The 20,787-nt window shown below is 42.7% G+C and overlaps 1 protein-coding gene across 2 annotated transcripts in view; it reads right to left on the reverse strand.

The window, feature by feature from the left end:
- The window catches only part of GCNT1 (glucosaminyl (N-acetyl) transferase 1), an 86,679-nt gene extending 66,533 nt beyond the window's left edge, over positions 1 to 20,146 (reverse strand). Inside the window, exon 1 of one of the 2 annotated variants that reach the window (XM_003267433.3) lies at positions 10,079 to 10,730. The gene's annotated coding sequence lies outside the window, so the exon portion shown is untranslated. Of the gene's footprint in view, positions 1 to 10,078; positions 10,731 to 20,094 lie in introns of those variants that run through there. The other variant, XM_003267435.4, reaches the window with a different exon arrangement.
- Between the last annotated feature and the right edge of the window lie 641 nt (positions 20,147 to 20,787).

The following is a 20,787-nucleotide window of genomic DNA, read 5'->3' on the forward strand; positions in this document are numbered from 1 at the left end:
AAAGTTGTATAGGACAGGCACAGTGGCCCACACCTGTAATCCCAGCACTTTAGGAGGCCAAGGTGGGTGGATCACCTGAGGTCAGGAGTTTGAGACCAGCCTGACCAACATGGTGAAACCCCATCTCTACTAAAAATACAAAAATTAGCTGGATGTGGTGGCAGGCGCCTGTAATCTCAGTTACTTGGGAGGCTGAGGCAGGAGAATCACTTGAATCCAGGAGGTGGAGGTTGCAGTGAGTTGAGATCACACCATTGCACTCCAGCCTGGGCAACAGAGTGAGACTCCATCTCAAAACAACAACAACAACAGAAAGAAAGAGAAAGAAAGAAAGAAAAAGAAAGAAAGAAAGAAAGAAAGAAAGAAAGAAAGAAAGAGAAAAAGAAAAGTTGTACTATAAGGAAGTGTATGGCTATAAAAAAGTCACAAGATATATGACCTTAAGCTTGACTAGTCTGGTACAATATGCTGGTATATGACAGACAGCTCATTATCTACTTCATAGTTTTCTCTGTAGGTATATATTACTTTGCTAGATCTGTCAACAAAGTACCATCGACTGGTACTTTAAACAACAGAATTTTGTTTTCTCACAATTCTGGAGGCTGGAAGTCCAAAATTGAGTGTCAGCAGAGTTGGGTTTTTTCTGAGGCCTCTCTCCTTGGCTTGTAGATGCCAAGATTAATATTTCTTTGGCCTTTAATATTAAACCTTTTAATTAACATTTCTCTTTTTAACGGTAGGCATTCCTCATTTTAAGATACCTAGCCTTTAAACAACTAATCTTTGCCACCACCTTTCAACAGATGCTTCAACTGGTTTGTGGGAACACCAACCAGAGTCCCCAGGAGTCTGTTTCTTAGTCCCTGACTCACCCCATGCAGGAGGCTTAGGATTGCATCTGAATTGCTCAGTGGTGAATAATATTAATTTATCATCAACAAAAGGGAGGTCAACAGTGTTGATCTTTGCCAGAGCCTTGTTTTCCTGAAAAATAGCACTGGCTAAAGAGCTCTCCTCATCCTTTTATGATAGCCACCCAACCTGTTCTTGCAATAATCATTTTGAATAAAGTCTCCCCTTGCCTAAATCCAGATTTGTTTATTTTGACAAATGCTACAAATTAGTTTTGAATTGTTTTAGAAATTTAATCAAATTACATTGAAAGGAACACGAGGAAGACATAAAAGAGTAAGGTACTACCTTCAAAGCATGAAGATGGAGAAAGCAAATTCAATCATAAATGTACTGTCCAGGAAAAAAAGAAAGTGTAGCTCCTGAGCATGCAAATTCCAGGTGGAGTAAAGCCTGAAATATGTTTTTAAAACCCATACATGTAAGTTCTTTAATGTTTTTACAAAGAGACAGGTTGATCTCTTTTAAGAGCAGGCAGCATTTCTCAAAATGGCAACAAAGCTAAAATCACACACAAAATAGTTTGATATAGTTAATACATTAAAGTGTTAAATGCATGCATAACAAAATATATCATAAACAAAGTTAAAAGTCAAACAAACTAGAAAATATATGCAATAGTATGTAAGCAAAAATTAATTTTTCAAATAAAGGGGATTTTACATAAAAATATGCACCAGGCAAAAAATGGGCAAAGGGCATGATAAGATACTTCACTAAAGAAGAAATCCACATAAAAAGATGCTCAATTTCAATAGGAATTGAAGAAATGCAAATTAAAACTACAAATCACTTTTTACCTATCAGATTGGCAAAGTTGAAAAAGATTGATAAACACAATATAGATGAAGGTGTAGGAATACAGACTCCTATACTGCTCTCTGTCGTAGAGATTTCTACAAACTTTCTAGAAGGCATTTGGACAACGTGGATACTTATTGACAACTATTCATGTAGGAATTTATCCTATGTAGGAAATTTTACAAATACACAAAGGTTTTGGAATCGAAACATTGTAAACAATGTAAGGGTTGTTAAAAAATAATTTTCAGAAAAAGATAAAATCATGACTCATACAAATATAAAAGTGCACATCTGTTAAGGAATTTATGCATATGATATGAGGGAATAAGGTGTATGTTATAACCATTTCAAAGGAAAAGTCAAAAAGCACAGATTTATCCGGAGTAAAGGAATGTTAAGATGAATTGCAAATGGAAACAAAACTGGTATTTTCATAGGGTAGGGATGGTGGGAACCAATTAAATTATTGCCAGACAGGACAGAATTTACACACCATCAGTTACATATAATTTATAAAAAGAGGTGAATAGGGCCGGGTGCAGTGGCTCACACCTGTAATCCCAGCACTTTGGGAGGCTGAGGCTGGCGGATCACTTGAGGTCAGGAGTTTAAGACCAGCCTGGCCAAAATGTGAAAACCTGTCTGTACAAAAAATACAAAAAATTAGCTGGGCATGGTGGTTTGCGTCTGTAATTCTAGCTACTTGGGAGGCTGAGGCATGAGAATCACTTCAGCCCAGGAGGCAGAGGTTGCAGTGAGCCGAGATCACACCATTGCACTCCAGCCTGGGTGACAGAGTGAGACTCCGTCTCAAAAACAAAACAAAACAAACAAACAAAAACAAAAAGGTTTATTTTGTTTGCATATGTAAGCTTCACAGAAAAAAGTGAAAATCCCAAAGAGGTGCTTAGACCCACAAGCTTATACACCATTTTAACAGAGGGTGATAAAGTGTGGGAAGCTACTAGACAAGGGAAATGGGGAGAGGCTGGGCTTCTCTGGTGGGGGTAAATTGTGGGAAGGTAATTGGGAAAGGCATGGTAATTAAGGCTTGTTTAGTGAGGTGTGTTATGCAGATGAATTGTTCACCTTATTCTGGTATGGGAGAGGGCATCACCTTTGCAAAGGGAAATTAGGCTCTGTTTGTAGGTAGAAAGAGAGAGGGCAAAGAGTTTTGCTTGTGTCTGCTGTTTCTCATTTGCCTTTAGCTCAAAATAATCCTTATGCCAATATGGCATGTTTTGAGGTGGCACATTCTTTTTTACTTTTACTATTATCATTTTATTTGTTTGGTTTTTTGTTGTTTTTTATAGAGACAGGGTCTTGCTTGTTGTTGCCCAGGCTGGAGTGTAGTAGTGTGATCATACCTCACTGTCATCTTGAGCCAGGTAGGTAGGACTACAGGTACACACCACCCCGCCCTGCTAATTTATTTTATTTTGGTTTTGGTAGAGACAGGGTCTTGCTTTATTGCCCAGGCTGGTCTCAAACTCCTGGCCTCAAGGGATCTTCTCACTTCAGCCTCCTAAAGTGCTGGGATTACAGACCCTGCCACCACATCCAGCCTGGGGTGGCATAGTCTGATCACTTTCCCATTGTTTCAGAAAGATGTTTCCATTTTGGAAAAACACAAAATAAATGAACAAATAATAGTAAATTTAGCATTTCTGTCCAAAAGAAAATAACATGTACAGTGAGCAGATGCCCATCAGGGTGTTTACCAGAAAAAACAAGTTAAAAGAAGTACCTGTCTGAATGGATCAACAAATTGCAGGGTATCATATTAATACAATGGAATGACATTTAGGAAAGCAAAATTGATTCACGCTTCAACATGGGTGAATCTCCAGACCTTATGTGGAGATAAAGATGCCAAACACGAAAGAGTACAGACCGTTAGATTCATGTTTATGTATTTGAAATTCTGGAAGAGGCAAATCTAATCTATAGTGACAGAAAGGAGAGCAGTTGTTGCTGGGGCTGAGTGTGGGGAGAGGAGGGCATTCACTTCTTGGGGTGATAGAAATGTTCTTTATCTTGATTGTGGTAATAATTGCCTGGGTGAGTAGGTTGGTCAGAACTCACGGAACTATACACCTAAACAGCTATATTTTATTAAACCATGCCTCAATAAGATTGTTTTTGCTGTTGTTGTTGTTTTGAGATGGGGTCGTACTCTGCAACCCAGGCTGGAGTGCAGTGGCATGATCACAGCTCACTGTAGCCTCAGTCTTCTGGGCTCAAGCCATCCTCCCACCTCAGCCTCCCAAGTACCTGGGACTACAGGCACGTGCCACCACACCTGGCTAATTTTTGTATTTTTTGTAGAGATAGGGTTTCACCATGTTGCCCAGGCTGGTCTCAAACTCCTGGGCTTAAGTAATCCGCCTGCCTCGGGCTCCCAGAGTGCTCGGATTACAGGCGCGAGCCACCGTGCCTGGCTGTGTGTATATATATATATTTAAAGTGTCTGTTAGTAAAGACTAGAGGGGTAAACAGAAAGCAGACAGCATGTGTTGAGCAAAATCTGGACTCGCTGAGTTTGCAGTGATGATAAGCTTTCAAAGAGTAGAGGCTCTCCAGGCTTCTCAAAGTATTCCTGGACTCAGTGATTCCTATCTGGAAGCCATCTGGACAAAGACGGCTGGCGCAGCCATGCCACTAAATGCACTGTTTTGAGGGTGAGAGTGCATAGAAGTTGTGAGGCATTTTCACAGTTTCAGGAATCCAGCACAGCAAAGGAAGATGACAGGGTCAGGGCGTACTGGACACAGGGATCGTGGACTGACATGCTAAAGAAGATGGATGAGCCAGGGGGCTCACAGAGCGTTTTTTAAGCTGAGCACCAAAATGCCTATGCTAAATGAACAAGAATGTTCTAGATATAAAAATTATTTAATAAACATCCTGCATACTGACTTGTAAATATTGCGTGAAGTGTGGCAGAGGCCCCCTCTGGTGGTAGCGTGCAAAATCACATGCATAACTATAAAATAATTAAGAAACGGGGTGAAAATCAGCCCTAGTGTTTACATACCTTAGATGTTAGAGGTATATACTAAAGAGGCAGTTTAGGCTGGGCACAGTGGCTCATGCCTATAATCCCAGCACTTTGGGAGGCTGAGGAAGGCCGATCGCTTAAGCCCAGGAGTTTAAGACCAGCCTGGGCAACACTGTGAAACCTATCTCTACAAAAAAATAAAAATAAAAATAAAAATAAAAATTAGCTGGGGCGTGGTGGTGGACACCTATGGTCCCAGCTATTTAGGAGGCTGAAGTGGAAGGATTGCATGAGCCTGGGAGGTTGAGACTGCAGTGAGCAGTGATCAAGCCACTGCACTCCAGCCTGGGTGAGAGTGAGATCTGTCTCCAAAAAAGACAAAGAAGAAAAAGAAAAAAAGAAAAGGAAGAAGCAATTTAGCAATACCCACATACCATCCATATCTGTTCTTTTTTTTTTTTTTTTTTTTTTTTCGACACAGGGTTTCACTCTGCCCAGGCTGGAGTGCAGTGGCACGCTCCCAGCTCACTGCAGCCTCAATCTCCTGGGCTCAGACAATCCTCCTACCTCAGCCTCCCAAGTAGTTGGGATTACAGGTGGACGCTACCATGCCCAGTTAATTTTTGTATTTTTTGTAGAGATGAGGTATCACCATGTTGGCCACGTTGGCCTCAAACTCCTGGACTCAAGTGATCTGCCCGTCTCAGCCTCCAAAGTGCTGGGATTACAGGCATGAGCCACTGTGCACAGCCTAAACTGCCTCTTTAGCATATATCTCTAACACCTAATGTATGTAAACACCAAGCCACTATGCTTGGCCCATATATGTTCTTTACTTTGCTTCTTCCCACTTAACACATTTGGAAAATCATTCCATATTAGTTTATACAAAGCCTCTTTGTTCTTTTCAGTGTCTATCCAGTATAGGGGCTATGCCATGATATTCAAATAGTTCCCTAATGGGCATTCCAGTTGTTTCCAGTTTTTTGCTATTATAAACAATGCTACAGTGAATATCTTCACACATATAGAAAACATATGTGTAGTATTAATTGCCATAAGTGGTATTGCTTGGTCAAAATGTATGTGCATTTAAAAAGTTGATAGGTCTTACCCTCTGTGGGGGGGAAGATAATTGGCAATAGATACCATCAGACACAGGCAAAAGAAACAAGTTCCTTAGACCTTGATAAAGGATAGGAGAATTTAAACTCTAAGAAGATTGCATGGAGCTGGAGTTTTGGCAGCCATCTTTTCCACAAGGGCAAACTTCCCTGGGTGCTGTGTGCTGGCTCCCATCAGCTTCTGCAAAAACTCTCCTTCTCTTATACCCTCTATATGTTCTGGAGACCCCAGCTATGTTCCTGACCAGAGAAGGGCACTGGAGTCACTCCAGTTCATTCCTGCATAATCTCTGCAAGGGGGACTTGAAGGTCAGTTTCCCAGGGTAAATTTTCTAGATAGATGATCCCCCTAGGAACTCCCAGGCGTTAAGCTTCCTGATGACTCTTCATGTCTTCCACAGAGAAATTGTACCAATTTACATTCTCACCAGCAATGTGTGACTTCCTGTTTCCCCCACACACTCACCAACAGAACAAATTATCACAGGTTTTAAAAATACTATTTATTGATTTATTTATGAAATGGGGTCTCACTCTGTTGCCCAGGCTGGAGTCCAGTGGTGTCATTGGCCATAGCTCACTGCAGCCTCAAACTTCTAGGCTTAAGAGATCCTCCCTCCTCAGCCTCCTGAGTAGCTGGAACAACAGGCACACACCACCATGTCTGGCTAATTTTTGTATTTTCTATTTTTTATAGAGACAGGAGTCTCACCATGTTGTCCAGGCTGGTCCCGAACTCCTGACCCCAAGCATTCCTTCCACCTTGGCCTCCCAGATTGCTGGGATTACAGGTGTGAGCCACCCCACCTAGCCACAGTTTTTATCTTTGCCAATTTTAATAAGTAAAAACTGAGGGAGGCCAAGGCGGGTGGATCGCTTGAGCTCGGGAGTTCTAGACCAGCCTGGCCAACATGTTGAAACCCCATCTCTACTAAAAAAGAAATACAAAAATTAGCTAGGCTTGGTGGTACATAACTGTAATCCCAGCTACTTGGGAGGCTGAGGGACAAGAATTGCTTGAGCCCAAGAGGTGGAAGTTGCAATGAGCCGAGACTGAGCCACTGCACTCCAGCCTGGGTGAAAGAGTGAGACTGTCAAAAAAAAAAAAAAAGGAAAAGGAAAGGAAAACCTGAAACAAAGAGTTTAAACTTTACATTTCTCTCATGTGTAAGGGTGTAAGGTACCACATCTTTTCATACAGTGATAATGAAAGACATATGTGTCTATATTCCTAGTAAAGCCAACCCTTCCACTGGGGCACCTGATCCTCATTCCAGGTATAACATCCTCTGATGTTATACTTGAGAATATCATCCCAGCAATTCTTTCTTCTACAACTTCAACTTTTTTGTCTCCACAGAATCGTTCCTATCAGCATACAAAAATGTTATTTCTCCTTTTGACAACCCTTTCTTGAACCCCTTCCTCCTTAGCTACTGCCCTAATTCTCTATTTATAGCAGAGCTTTCCTTTTCTGGAAAGGGCCAGATAGTAAATATTTGAAGCATGGTGGGCTATTTATTCTCTCACAACTGCTTACCTGTGTCCCTCTAGTGTGACAGCAGCCACAGACAGCATGTAAATGAACAGGTGTGATCATAGTTTGCTGCAGTTTACTGACTCCTGCTTCATAGAAAACTGACCTTCATTCCCCCTTGCTGTGGTCAGGGAAGAAGGTGCTGCGGTCGGTTGTCGCCTGTTCCTTGCCCTCAGCAGGCTGACAGCTGAGGTCTCCAGAACAACACAGAGGGCCCGAGAGGGCATCAGCCTCCTTGTGAAAACAGCAAAGGGAATTTCTGGAAGAACCTGATTGTTTTGTGTCAAAAGAATTGCCTGTATCTGGTGTCTCCAAATTATATTAAACCCTCTCTAATCAGGTGCTTAGTCCCGTGCCTCGGGAAGCTGCCCCTGTCCATTTCAGCTCCATGGTTCTAAATCCAGCAGGCACTTACCTAAACTTGTTTTACCTGTACTCTCAGCAGCATTTCAGACAAATCATCACTCCTTGACCTTGAAACCCTTTTTCCTCACCCGGACTCTTAATCCTCATGGTTTTGTTCTCGTCACTCTTTGTCAGCCTTCAGTTTCCTCCTCTCCCCCCAGGACTCTTAACCCTGCAGAGCTTCACGACTCTGGCCTCAGATCTCTTCTTTTTTCTCTACAGCCCTTCTGTATGGCCTCAACCAACCTCATTCTGTTAAGTATATCTGGATTTAACCTTGACATCGCTCTGATTTCTATCTCTAGTCTGGACCTGTCCTCAGAACTCCAGACTCATGTTTCCAACTGCTTAGTTAACATCTCCCCTTAGAGGTAAAATTGGCATTTCAAACAAACATGTCCAATACGCAGCTCCTTATCTTCTTCTCCCGGAGCCTGCTTCTCCCACTCTTCTCCCAGACTTATCATTGACAACTCCATCTAGTTGCTCAGGCCAAAAACTCCTAGAGTCATCTGTCTTGCCTCTCTTTCTCACACAGTACACACCCAATTCAACAAATGCTTTTGACCCTTCCTTCCTTCCTTCCTTCCTTCCTTCCTTCCTTCCTTCCTTCCTTCCTTCCTTTCTTCCTTCCTCTCTTTCTTTCTCTCTCTCTTTCTCTCTTTCTTTCTCTCTTTCTTTCTTTCTTTCTTTCTCTCTTTCTCTCTTTCTTTCTCTCTTTCTTTCTCTCTTTCTCTTTCTTGACAGAGTCTCACTCTGTTGCCCAGGCTGGAGTGCAGTGGCTCACTGAAACCTCCGCCTCCCAGGTTCAAGCGATTCTCCTGCTTCAGCCTCCCAAGTAGCTGGGACTATAGGCATGCACCACCACACCTGGCTAGTTTTTGTATCTTTAGTAGAGACGGATGTTGGGAACAAGTCCCCCAAATCTGGCCATAAACTGGCCCCAAAACTGGCCATAAACAAAATCTCTGCAGCACTGTGACATGTTCATGATGGCCATAACACCCACGCTGGAAGGTTGTGGGTTTACCGGAATTAGGGCAAGGAACACCTGGCCCACCCAGGGTGGAAAACCGCTTAAAGGCATTCGTAAGCCACAAGCAACAGCATGAGCGATCTGTGCCTTAAGGACATGCTCCTGCTGCAGTTAACTAGCCCAACCCATTCCTTTAATTCAGCCCATCCCTTCGTTTCCCATAAGGGATACTTTTAGTTAATTTAATATCTATAGAAACAATGCTAATGACTGGCTTGCTGTTAATAAATATGTGGGTAAATCTCTGTTCAGGCTCTCAGCTCTGAAGGCTGTGAGACCCCTGATTTCCCACTTCATACCTCTATATTTCTGTGTGTGTGTCTTTAATTCCTCTAGCACTACTGGGTTAGGGTCTCCCCAACCGAGCTGGTCTTGACAGACGGGGTTTCACCATGTTGGCCAGGCTGGTCTCGAACTCCTGAGCTCAAGTGATCCGCCTGCCTTGGCCCCCCAAAGTGCTGGGGTTACAGGCATGAGCCATTGAACCCAGCCTCTATTTCAAAATATATCCAGATTAGGATCCCTTTTACCCACCTCCATTGCTACCACCTTCAGCCATGCTACTGCTGTATCTCACCTGACGTCTCCTGCTTCCTCTCATGCCCCACATACAGCCTGGGATTACAGGCATGAGCCACTGAGCCTGGCCAGTGTTTGTTTTGTTTTAAATCCATTTTGGCTTTAGTATATTCCCAACATCTATAAAAGTGCTTGGCTCGAAGTAGGAGGAGCTCAATAATATTTGATGAATAAATAAGGGAATAAATGAATGAATACTTTATCTTCATATGGCACTTTGTAACTTAAGAACCATTTTCACATTTCTCTTACTACTTCTGATAATCAGATAATCAGATAAAACCACTGTGTTAGTTTCTTTCTTTTTTTTTTGAGATGGAGTCTCACTCTGTCGCCCAGGCTGGAGTGCAGTGGCATGATCTTGGCTCACTGCAATCCCCGCCTCCCAGGTTCAAGCGGTTCTCCTGCCTCAGCCTCCCAAGTAGCTGGGGTTACGGGCGCCTACCACCAAGCCCAGCTAATTTTTGTATTTTTAGTAGAGACAGGGTTTTGCCATGTTGGCCAGGCTGGTCTTGAACTCTTGACCTCAAGTGATCTGCCCACCTCAGCCTCCCAAAGTGCTGGGATTACAGGCATGAGCCATGGTGCCTGGTCACAACTGTGTTAGTTTCTTACTGCTGCTGTAACAAACTACCACACACAGAATAGCTATAAGCAACACAAATTTATTTTCTTACTGTTCTGTAGGTCAGAAGTCTGAAGCAGGTCTCACTGGCCTAAAATCAAGGTGTCAGCAGAACCGTGTGTCTTTCTGGGAGCTTTAGAGGAGAATCTATTTCCTTGACATTTCTAGCTTCTCGAAGCCACTCTCATTCATTGACTGTGGGCCTTCTTCCATCTTCAAAACCAGCAATGGTCAGTTAAGTCCTTCTAAGATGAAGTCACTGTGACCTCTGCTTCCACCTTCACATCCCCTGAGCCAGAGCTGGTGAAGAGAGGTGTCTCTGAGTCACACTGTGCGAATTGCCATGGAAGAGAGTTAAGCTGTTTTCACGTTGATCCATATCACAAGTGAGTGTTTTCCCCAGCTCTGAGTCAGTCTTTCTTTTTAAATCCAAAACCATATTATTAAGTTTTTAAAAAATCATGATTGCTTTACTTCTTCAGGTTTCAGTTTTTTCAGATGTAAAACCTTAAAAGAGAAATGAATACCTGATGATTGCATTCCAGTTGTCTGCATTACCCATTAAGAGTCTCTGACCTTTTTCTGGTCCCAGGAAACCTCAAAGAATAACACTGCATTTTCCATTTCATAGGCCTTAATGGGAGCAGGACTGTGGAAGGTGACACTGGGGCTTCTCCCTCCTTAACAGTTCACCTGTGGTCTGTCTGGTATGACTCACACTTTCTTTGTGTCTCAAATTTCCCACATGTGAAACAGATAGTATGATGAAAATATAGCCCATTTAATTATGTGAAGTGTTTTGAACAAAATTATTATAACGTCTTAGCATAATGTGGACTTTTTGTACATCATCTAGTCTGATGGTTCTCACCATTGCTGCCCGTTGGAATTACTTATGGAAACTTAACAAATCCTGATGCTGGCTGAGCGCAGTGGTGGCTCATGCCTATAATCCCAGCACTTTGAGAGGCCGAGGCGGGCAGATCACCTGAAGTCAGGAGTTCGAGACCAGCCTGGCCAACATGGTAAAACCCTGTCTCTACTAAAAATAAAAAAATTAGCCGGGCATGGTCGTGGGCACCTGTAGTCTCAGTTACTCTGGAGGCTGAGGCAGGAGAATTGCTTGAGCCCAGGAGGTGGAGGTTGCAGTGAGCTGAGATCGCGCCACTGCACTCCCGCCTGGGTGACAGAGCAAGACTTCGTCTCAAACAACAACAAAAATCCTGATGCCTAGGTCCTGCACCAACGATTCTGATGTGATTGCTCTGGAATGTGGCCTAGGCATAGGCATTTTTTTTTTTTTTTTTTTGAGATGGAGTCTCTCTTTGTTGCCCAGGCTGGAGTGCAGTGGTGTGATCTTGGCTCACTGCAACCTCCGCCTCCTGGGTTCAAGCAATTTTTCCTGCTTCAGCCTCTTCAGTAGCTGGGATTACAGGCACGCACCACCATGCCCAGCTAATTTTTGTATTTTTAGTAGAGATGGGGTTTCACCATGCTGGTCAGGCTGGTCTTGATCGCCTGACCTTGTGATCCACCCGCCTCGACCTCCCAAAGTGCTGGGATTACAGGCATGAGTCACTGCACCTGGCCGGCATAGGCATTTTTAAAAGCTCCCCAGCTGATTCTAATGTGCAACCAAGTCTGGGACCAGGGAAGACTCCTCTTAGGTAGCTCTAAACAAGCTCTTATGGATGTGCCACTTTCTGGACGCAGTCCCCAAGTCATCCCCTGGGAGTACAGCTCATTCTCCCCTCTGGGTTTTGATCCTAGCAACCACCAGGAAGGAGACAAGACAGGTGGGTGCAGGACCTCAGCCCCACGCAGGGCAGGGGGACATGCAGGTTGCAACATCATAATGAAAAGGACTGGAAGCTGATGTGGACACACTGGAAACATGGTACCACTGTAACCCAGGTTTCCTCCTCGCCTGTAGAGCAAACATGAATCAGGGAAATGTAAATTGATGTCACCTTCATTCATCACAGCTTTAGTGAAACCTGGGAACTGGGGAATTTTTTGTTCACAAGGCAAACAAAGTCTTCAATTTAATTCCTTTAATTTCCTTGAAGATTATATTAACTAGTAGGTGAGGTTAAGACTTTTGAAAGTTGTGTGGGTATTGAACGGAACTGCTCTTAGAAGAAAATTCAGAGAGAAGGTGATGTGGGTCAGGAGCAGGAAGAGGGGCTGAGCCAAGAAGAGAGATTTGGGAGATGAGATACCTCAAAAGGTTATTTATTTATTTATTTATTTATTTTTTATTTTTGAGATGGAGTTTCACTCTTCTTGCCCAGGCTGGAGTACAACGGTGGGATCTCGGCTCACTGCAACCTCCGCCTCCTGGGTTCAAGTGATTCTCCTGCCTCAGCCTCCCAAGTAGCTGGGATAACAGGTGCCTGCCACCAAGCCTGGCTAATTTTTTGTATTTTTAGTAGAGACAGGGTTTCACCAGGTTGGCCAGGATGGTCTCGATCTCCTGACCTCAGGTGATCTGCCCACCTCAGCCTCCCAAAGTACTGGGATTACAAGCATGAGCCAATGTGCCCAGCCTTGGTTTATTTTTAAGTGCAATCTTGATATCATGCTGTACAACTTCTCTCTTCTAGCTTCCTTCTAAAATCTTGAATAAATTTTATATTCCTCACTAATGCATTCATATTAGTGCAAGGAGAGTACTGTTTTCAAAGAATTCAAAGAGGAGAGAGTCATAAGAATATGAGTCACAATCTGAAGAAAGAGGCACACAGCTTTTACCAACAACTGATTTACCTCCATCTTTACTAAGGAAATGCAGACAAAATTTTTTTTTCATTTTTTCTTTTCGTTTTTAAAAACACAAATGAGGCCAGGCACGGTGGCTCACGCCTGTAATCCCAGCACTTTGGGAGGCCAAGGTGGGCGGATCACCTGAGGTCAGGAGTTTGAGAGCAGCCTGGCCAACATGGCAAAGCCCCATCTCTACTAGAAATAGCAAAATAAGCCTGGCGTGGTGCCATGCACCTGTAATCCCAGCTACAAGGGAGGCTGAGGTAGGGGGATCACTTGAACCTGGGAGGCAGAGGTTGCAGTGAGCTGGGATCACACCACTGCACTCCAGCCTGGGAGACAGAGTGAGACTCTGTCTCAAAAAAAAAAAAAAAAAAGAAAAAGAAAAGAAAAGAAAACACAGATTGCTGACTGCACATCAGAGTTTCTGATTTAGTAGGTGAGGGATTCTAACAAGTTCCTAGGTGATACTGAAGCTACTGGTCTGGGAACCACCCTTTCAGAACCACTGGCTTACAACACTCTCATAGAAATTATTTCCTACTTTCATGTTTTATCATGGTCTGTTCTTTGAAATGTTAATAAGTCTGACGAGAAAAGAAGAGTGTTGTGGTCAAATGTGTAAGGGAAGTTAAGATTCTTTAGAGAAATCAAAACTTACTGCCCACACATACACGGCTTACTGTCTATCAAGCTTGTCCAACCCAAGGCCCGCAGTCTGCATGCAGCCCAGGAGGGCTTTCAATGAGGCCCAACACAAATTCATAAACTTTCTTAAAACATTATGAGATTTAAAAAAAAATTTTTTTTCTCATTGGCTATCATTAATGTTAGTGTATTTTATGTGTGGCCCAAGACAATTCTTCTTCCAGTGTGGCCCAGGGAAGCCAAAAGATTGGAAACCCCTGGTACATTTACCTGACTTTCTTATTTCAGGAAATGTTTACCCAGAAGGATGAAATGGCTGTAAACAAAAAATTAAATTCTAAGCTCCCCTAATCATCTGAATGAACCCCTCCTCTCAGTCAGGGGCATTCCAGAGTTAACCTGAAAAACTAATTCAAGTCATGACGGAAGAGAGGCTCACATATGCCTCATTATACCCCTTCAGCATTAACATCAACACAGACCTTAAGTCTGATAAGAAACATTTACAGTCTGGTCTCTCCAAAGCCTGCTACTGAGAAGCTTCAACTGCCTGATAAGGCCTTAGTCTCCACAACACCTTATTATAACCCAGACATTCGTGTCTCCTTTCTACTGATAACTCTTTCAATCAGTTACCAATCAGAAAAATTTTAAATCTACCTATGACCTGGAAGCCACACACAACACCTCCCTTTGAGTTGTCCTGCCTTTCCAGATCAAACCCACGTAAATATTACATGTATTGATTGATGCATTATGTCTCCCTAAAATGTATAAAAGCAAGATGTACCCCAGCCACCTTGGACACATGTCATCAGGACCTCCTGAGGCTGTGTGACAGGCATGTCCTTAACCTGTCAAAATAAAGTCAAACTTTATTTTGACTTTAAAACTTGGCAAACTTGTTTTGCCAAACTTGGCAAAATAAAGTCTCTAAGTTGCTTGAGACCTGTCTCAGATACTTTTGGGTTCAAATGGACAAAAATTTTATTTGTTCTAGGAACTTTCTGAAAATCCATTAGTCCTAACACTAGACTACTCAATTTATCCTCATTAAAGTAAGTACTACTTTCCAAGGAAAATAGATATAATCAAAAGATCATTTACTCTTTAAGACATGCTTGGGAACTCTCACCTTGCTGTGTCCACCAATGCTAAACCATTGTGTCACATACTTGTCTAATCCTAATCAACCTCTGTATCAAAACAGCCACCTTACTCCAGATTCCAAAACCTAATAAATATTCTGCTTTGCCCTCACCCTTCCAAGAAGCCAGTAAGACCCTTGTTATGAAAATGATCTTGTTACCAGAAAGGGGTCCTGATCCACACCCCAAGAGAGGGTTCTCACTCTCCTGACCTCGTGATCCACCCACCTTGGCCTCCCAAAGTGCTGGGATTACAGGCAGGTGTGAGCCACCACTCCCGGCCTCGATGTCCTTTTTTATTGAAAGTTCTAGACCAAGTACATTTGTGTTGATTTTAGTTACAAGATGGCTAATTTCATTTTTACTCTTTTCTGAGGTGCAGTGAATGAATCACCTTTGTCTTAACACCAATATGCAACTTTTGACCTTTCCATTTTGAATAGTGCACAAAAAGAGATTTAGTTATCTATCATCCCGTTTTATATTACTCAGAGTACTCTGTGAAACAAAAAGACTTTAAGGCCCAGGTCTTGTTTATCTAGTTTTTTCTTTTTTTGAGATGAAAAAAGAGTTTATTTATTATAAACTTTTTGGGCTACTCCAAGATCCAGCCTTACCTGAAGTCCGACACCAGTCCACATTAATTGTTGTGCTATTATCCATGTATTGCCTTTCAGTTCCAAATTCATTCATTACCTACTCTGTGAAAATGGACCTAGGTCTTTTAAATATTGTTCCTTTGCCTGTTGGCATAATGTTAAGCTGTGTCAGTCGTGGAAGCTGGAAAGGCACTACAGGTAGAAGCAACTTTTTTCCCCCTAGTTCAAATGTGTACCCGAGGCAGGCTCCTGCTGCACAGACTGCTTCCCCAGGACCCAGGCCTTGATTCCAGGTTCTGCTTAGCTTTTGAAAAATGCAAGGACTTTTAAAGTGTTGAAATACTAGATACTTTTTGTAAGATTAAACAAAATATTACAGTCTGATTTTTGCCTGTCTGTGAGGATGGATATTCATTTCACTCTTCAATTCTTCTGCCACTCCTGCTGGCTTCTTAGCAACATCACAGTTCAGAAAATGTTTACACAGCCAATTGCTACACCTTTGATTCCAAGGCAAACCATTCTTTGTAATCTCTAGCATCTAGTGCTGAATGCAAGGTAGAAAGTAATATGTCAACAAATAGTTCTGATGTGGTAAATTTTACTGTGAACCAACTCTGTCAGTTTCAAGGAAAAGCAAGCCTTTGATTTAACAAATTATTTCAGATTGTATTTAGAAACACCAACAACAAAAAGGATACTATCTCAATAAGTTCCTTGCCATTCTACAGTGGAAATTTTAATGATGACATCAAATCAATTCACTTCTATGGATTTCATCAAACTATGTCATAGCTTATATTATTCCTAGAAGAGTTGTTGAATTCCCATCTCATGGAAGCTTGAGAAAAAATGTGTAACATCATCTGTCCTTTCTCATTGCAGATCTGCCGGAAACATGCCATTTTGCAGTAAAAATTAAGTGATTCTTTTGTTCATTAAAATCTTGCCAAAACTGGTAACTGTGATGACTGACCTCTGTTTTAGTCTGTTTTGTGCTGTTATAACAGAATCCATGAGACTAGATAATTTATAATAAACAGAAATTTATTGGCTTACAGTTTTGAAGACTAGGAAGTTCAAGGTCATGGGGCCAGCATCTTGCAAGGGCCTTCTTGCTGCATCATCCCATGGGGGAAGGGCAAAGGGAGGGTGCAAGAGAGCAGGAAAATGAGCTCACAGTGTCAGCCTTTTTATAATTGTCATTAGTTCATTCATTGAGGTTGGAACTCTCATGACCAAAATACCTCCAATTAGGCCCCACTTCCCAACAGCATTGCATCATTAGGGATTAAGTTTCCAACACATGAACTTTGGGGGACACATTTAAACCACAGCAACCTCCAAGGAGGAAAACATGATGCCTAATGGCAAGGGTGATGGCAATGGTGGTGGTGATCGTGGACAACTAAGTTAGAAAAGTATAGATGTTTCTCAATTTACAATGGGGTTATGTCCTGCTAAACCCATCATAAATTGAAAATAGCTTAAGTCAAAAATACATTTAATATGCCTAACCTGCTGAGGATCATAGTTTAGCCTAGCCTAACTTAAATGTGCTCAGAACACTTATTACATTAGTCTACAATTGGGCAAAATCATTGAAGACAAAGGTTATTTTATAATAGTGTTGAATAGCTCACGTAATTTATTGAATATTGTACCGAAAGTGAAAAAAAAATGGTTGGGCCAGGCAGCGACTCATGCCTATGATCCCAGCAATCTGGGAGGCTGAGGCAGGCAGACTGCTTGAGCCCAGGAGTTTGAGACCAGCCTGGGCAACACGGAGAAACCTAGTCTCTACAAAAAATACAAAAATTAGCTGGGCATGGTGGCATGCACCTGTAGTTCCAGCTACTCTGGAGGCTGAGGTGGGAGGATCACTTCAGCCTAGGAGGTCAAGGCTGCAGTGAGTGCAGTGAGCCATAATCACACCACTGCACTCAAACTTGGGTGATAGAGCAAAACCCTGTCTCAAAAAAACCAAAACAAAATGAAAACAAAAAACACCAGAATAGTTGTATGGGTACTCAAAGTATGGTTTCTACTGAATGCGTATCATTGTTCCACCATAATAAAGCCAAAAAATTATAAATAAAATTAACATAAATCAAGAACTATCTATCTGCATAGTGAATGGATGAAAGCTACTGTAGATTAAGATGCTACTGCTGAGTGCCGTGGTTCACACCTGTAATCCTGGCACTTTGGGAGGGCGAGGCAGGTGGATCTCTTGAGCTCAGGAGTTCGAGACCATCTTGGGCAACATGGCTGATATGGTTTGGCTGTGTTCCCACTCAAATTTCATCTTGAATTTTAATTCCCATAACCTCCATGTGTCGTGAGAGGGACTCGGTGGGAGGTATTAATAATTGAATCATGGGGGCAGTTTCTCCCATGCTGTTCTCATGATAGTGAGTGAGTTCTCATGAAATCTGATGGTTTTATAAGCATCTGGTGTTTCCGCTTCTTGCACTCATTCGCTTTCCTGCTGCCCTGTGAAGAGGTGTCATCCGCCATGATTGTAAGTTTCCTGAGGCCTCCCTAGCCATACAGAACTGTGAGTCAATTAAACCTCTTTTCTTTATAAATTACCCAGTCCTGGGTATTTCTTCATAGCAGCGTAAGAACGAACTAACATAATGGCAAAACCCTGGCTCTACAAAAAACACAAAAATTAGTCGGGTGTGGTGGCTTGCATGTGTAGTCCCAGCTACTTGGGAGGCTGAGGCAGGAGCCATTGCACTCCACCCTGGATGACAGAGTGAGACCATTTCCAAAAAAAAAGAAAAAAAACTACAAACAAATTGAGTTGCCATCAATAAGATATTAAATTGTGTGGGTTGTCTTTTGTTGTATTTTTTTTTTTTTTTTTTGAGACAGGTTCTTGCTCTCATCCAGGCTGGAGTGCAATGGCTCCATCTCGGCTCACTCAGCCTCCCTCCTGGGTTCAAGCAATTATTGTGCCTCAGCCTCCCTAGTAGCTGGGACTACAGGCACACACCACCATGGTCAGCTAATTTTTGTATTTTTTTTAAGTAGAGATGGGGTTTTACAATGTTGGCCAGGCTGGTCTTAAACTCCTGACCTCATGTGATCTGCCCAACTTGGCCTCCGAAAATGCTAGGATTACAGGCGTGAGCCACTGTGCCCAGCCAACATTTACTTATTTGTAAAAATCCAAATGCTGGCATTGTCCAGGAAAATCTAACACGTTTATTTATTTATTTATTTTTATTTTTTTGAGATGGAGTCTCGCTCTGTCGCCTAGGCTGGAGTGCAGTGGCACAATCTTGGCTCACTGCAAGGTCCACCTCCCGGGTTCACGCCATTCTCCTGCCTCAGCCTCCCGAGTAGCTGGGACTACAGGCGCCCACCACCACGCCCGGCTAATTTTTTGTGTTTTTAGTAGAGACGGGGTTTCACTGTGTTAACCAGGATGGTCTCGATCTCCTGACCTCATGATCCGCCCGCCTCGGCCTCCCAAAGTGCTGGGATTACAGGCGTGAGCCACCACGCCCGGCCACAAGTTTATTTATAATCGTTATAAAGGTGAATTGCTGACACTTGTTTAATAAAACATTCTGATTTGCCTCAGTGCTTTATATTTCCACATTCATATTAACAATTCGCACACAAGTTAAAATGGTAAAACTGTCAATATCTGATTTCTATCCCCAATTTTTCCACTTGCAATTATATACTTAGGTACTTTTTGACCCCATGAGGAAAAAATATCAAACATTTAGAACCACTACTAACAGGAAGATGAGAGGATTTTTCATTTGTTCATTTTGAGAATGAAATGTTTCCTTTCATAGTGGATTCTTTTTTTTTTTTTCTTCCTTTTGAGATAGGGTCTTGCCCTGTCACCCAGGCTGGACTGCAGTGGTGTGATTTTAAGCTCACTGCAATCTTGATCTTCTGGCCTCAAGCCATCCTCCTGCCTCAGCCTCCCGAGTACCTGGGACCACAGCTCCATGCCACCAAGCCTGGCTATTTTTTTTTTTTTAATTATTTTTAGTAGAGAAGAGGTCTTGCTATGTTGCTCAGGCTGGTCTTAAACTCCTGAGCTCAATTGATTCTCCTGGCTCAGCCTCCCAAAGTGCTGGGATTACAGGTGTGAGCCACCACACCCAGCCATAGTGGATTCTTAAACACATTCTCAATCTATGTAGCATGCTAGCTGGATGTCTTTAGTCATAACTGTTATACTTTGGGCTGGGTGTGGTGGCTTGTGCCTGCAATCCCAGCTAAATGGGAGGCTGAGCCTGGAGAATTGCTTGAGCCCAGGAGTTCAAGACCGGAATGGGCAACATAGCAAGACCTCTCTTTCTAAATAATTTATTTTAATTAGCCAGGCCTGGTAGTGTGTGTCTGTAATCCCGGCTTCTCGGGAGGCTAAGGGAGGAGGATTACTTGGCCCAGGAGTTCAAGGCTGCAGTGACCTATGATCATGCCACTGCACTCCAGCTTAGGTGACAGAGCAAAACCTTGTCTCTAAAAATATAAATAGAAATGAAATATAAAAACAAACAAAAAAACACTGTTACACATTTGATACAGAGAGCACCCAGGGTGGAAGTCCCTCATGATAGACCATACTTGCTTCCTACAATAGACCTCACTTGCTTCCAATAGCTGTGCTCTGGCAACACAAATCTGTTTTGAAGTCGTAAGCAATTTCTAATATCAGGTACTGGAATGAAAGTTTGCAAATCAGAAATTTGGTGGACTTTTGATAACATCTAATTTCATGGAGTGCCACAGTATCAAGCCTGTACTGCTAAGGTTTCTTCATTTCTCCAGTAGAGGGCGCACTCTTGGGAAAGGCATTTGTAGCCAGATGTTTTCTGGGTGCCAGCTTTGTAGGAGCCATGGTAAGTAGGAGACACCTCCTTACTTACCTTCCTTCTTTGGCTGGAGCTCAGCAAGATAGAGGTGCTGGTGTTAGAGAGTAGCAACCGTGTGGTGGCTGCTCAACTTATTTAGTAAATGTTATTTTTAGACAGTACATTTTATGTCAGGATTCAATTCTGTTATGTCACAATGTAGCAGAATGATCTGTACCACTGCTCCAGATGGAAACATCTTCCCCTTTCCCTTTCTCTTTCTTATTTTTTTGAGACAGGGTCTCAATTTGTCCCCCAGGCTGGAGCGTAGTGGCATGATATTGGCTCACTACAGCCTAGACATCTTGGGCTCAAGGGATCCTCCCACCTCAACCTCCTGAGTAGCTGGGACTACAGCCACACCCCATGCCTGGCTAATTTTCGTAGAGACGGGGTTCTCGCCATGGTGCTCAGGCGGTCTCGTACCACTGGGGTCAAGCGATCTTCCCGCCTTGGCCTCCCAAAGTGCTGGAATTACAAACATGACCCACTATGCCCAGCTTACACTTTAAACTAGTTATTTTCCATTTATTTTATCAACCAATATGTATTTAGTAACAACCCTGTGCCAGACATGGTATTAGCTGTGGTGACACAGTAATGAAGATGGGCAAAGTCTGCTGTCATGGAGTGTATATTCTGGAAGGGGGATTGTGACAGCCAATAATCATGTAAATAAGATGGTGACCATTGGGATGGGGGCTATAA

This window comes from Nomascus leucogenys, chromosome 1a, assembly GCF_006542625.1.
Source record: "Nomascus leucogenys isolate Asia chromosome 1a, Asia_NLE_v1, whole genome shotgun sequence".
Classification (NCBI taxonomy): domain Eukaryota; kingdom Metazoa; phylum Chordata; class Mammalia; order Primates; family Hylobatidae; genus Nomascus; species Nomascus leucogenys.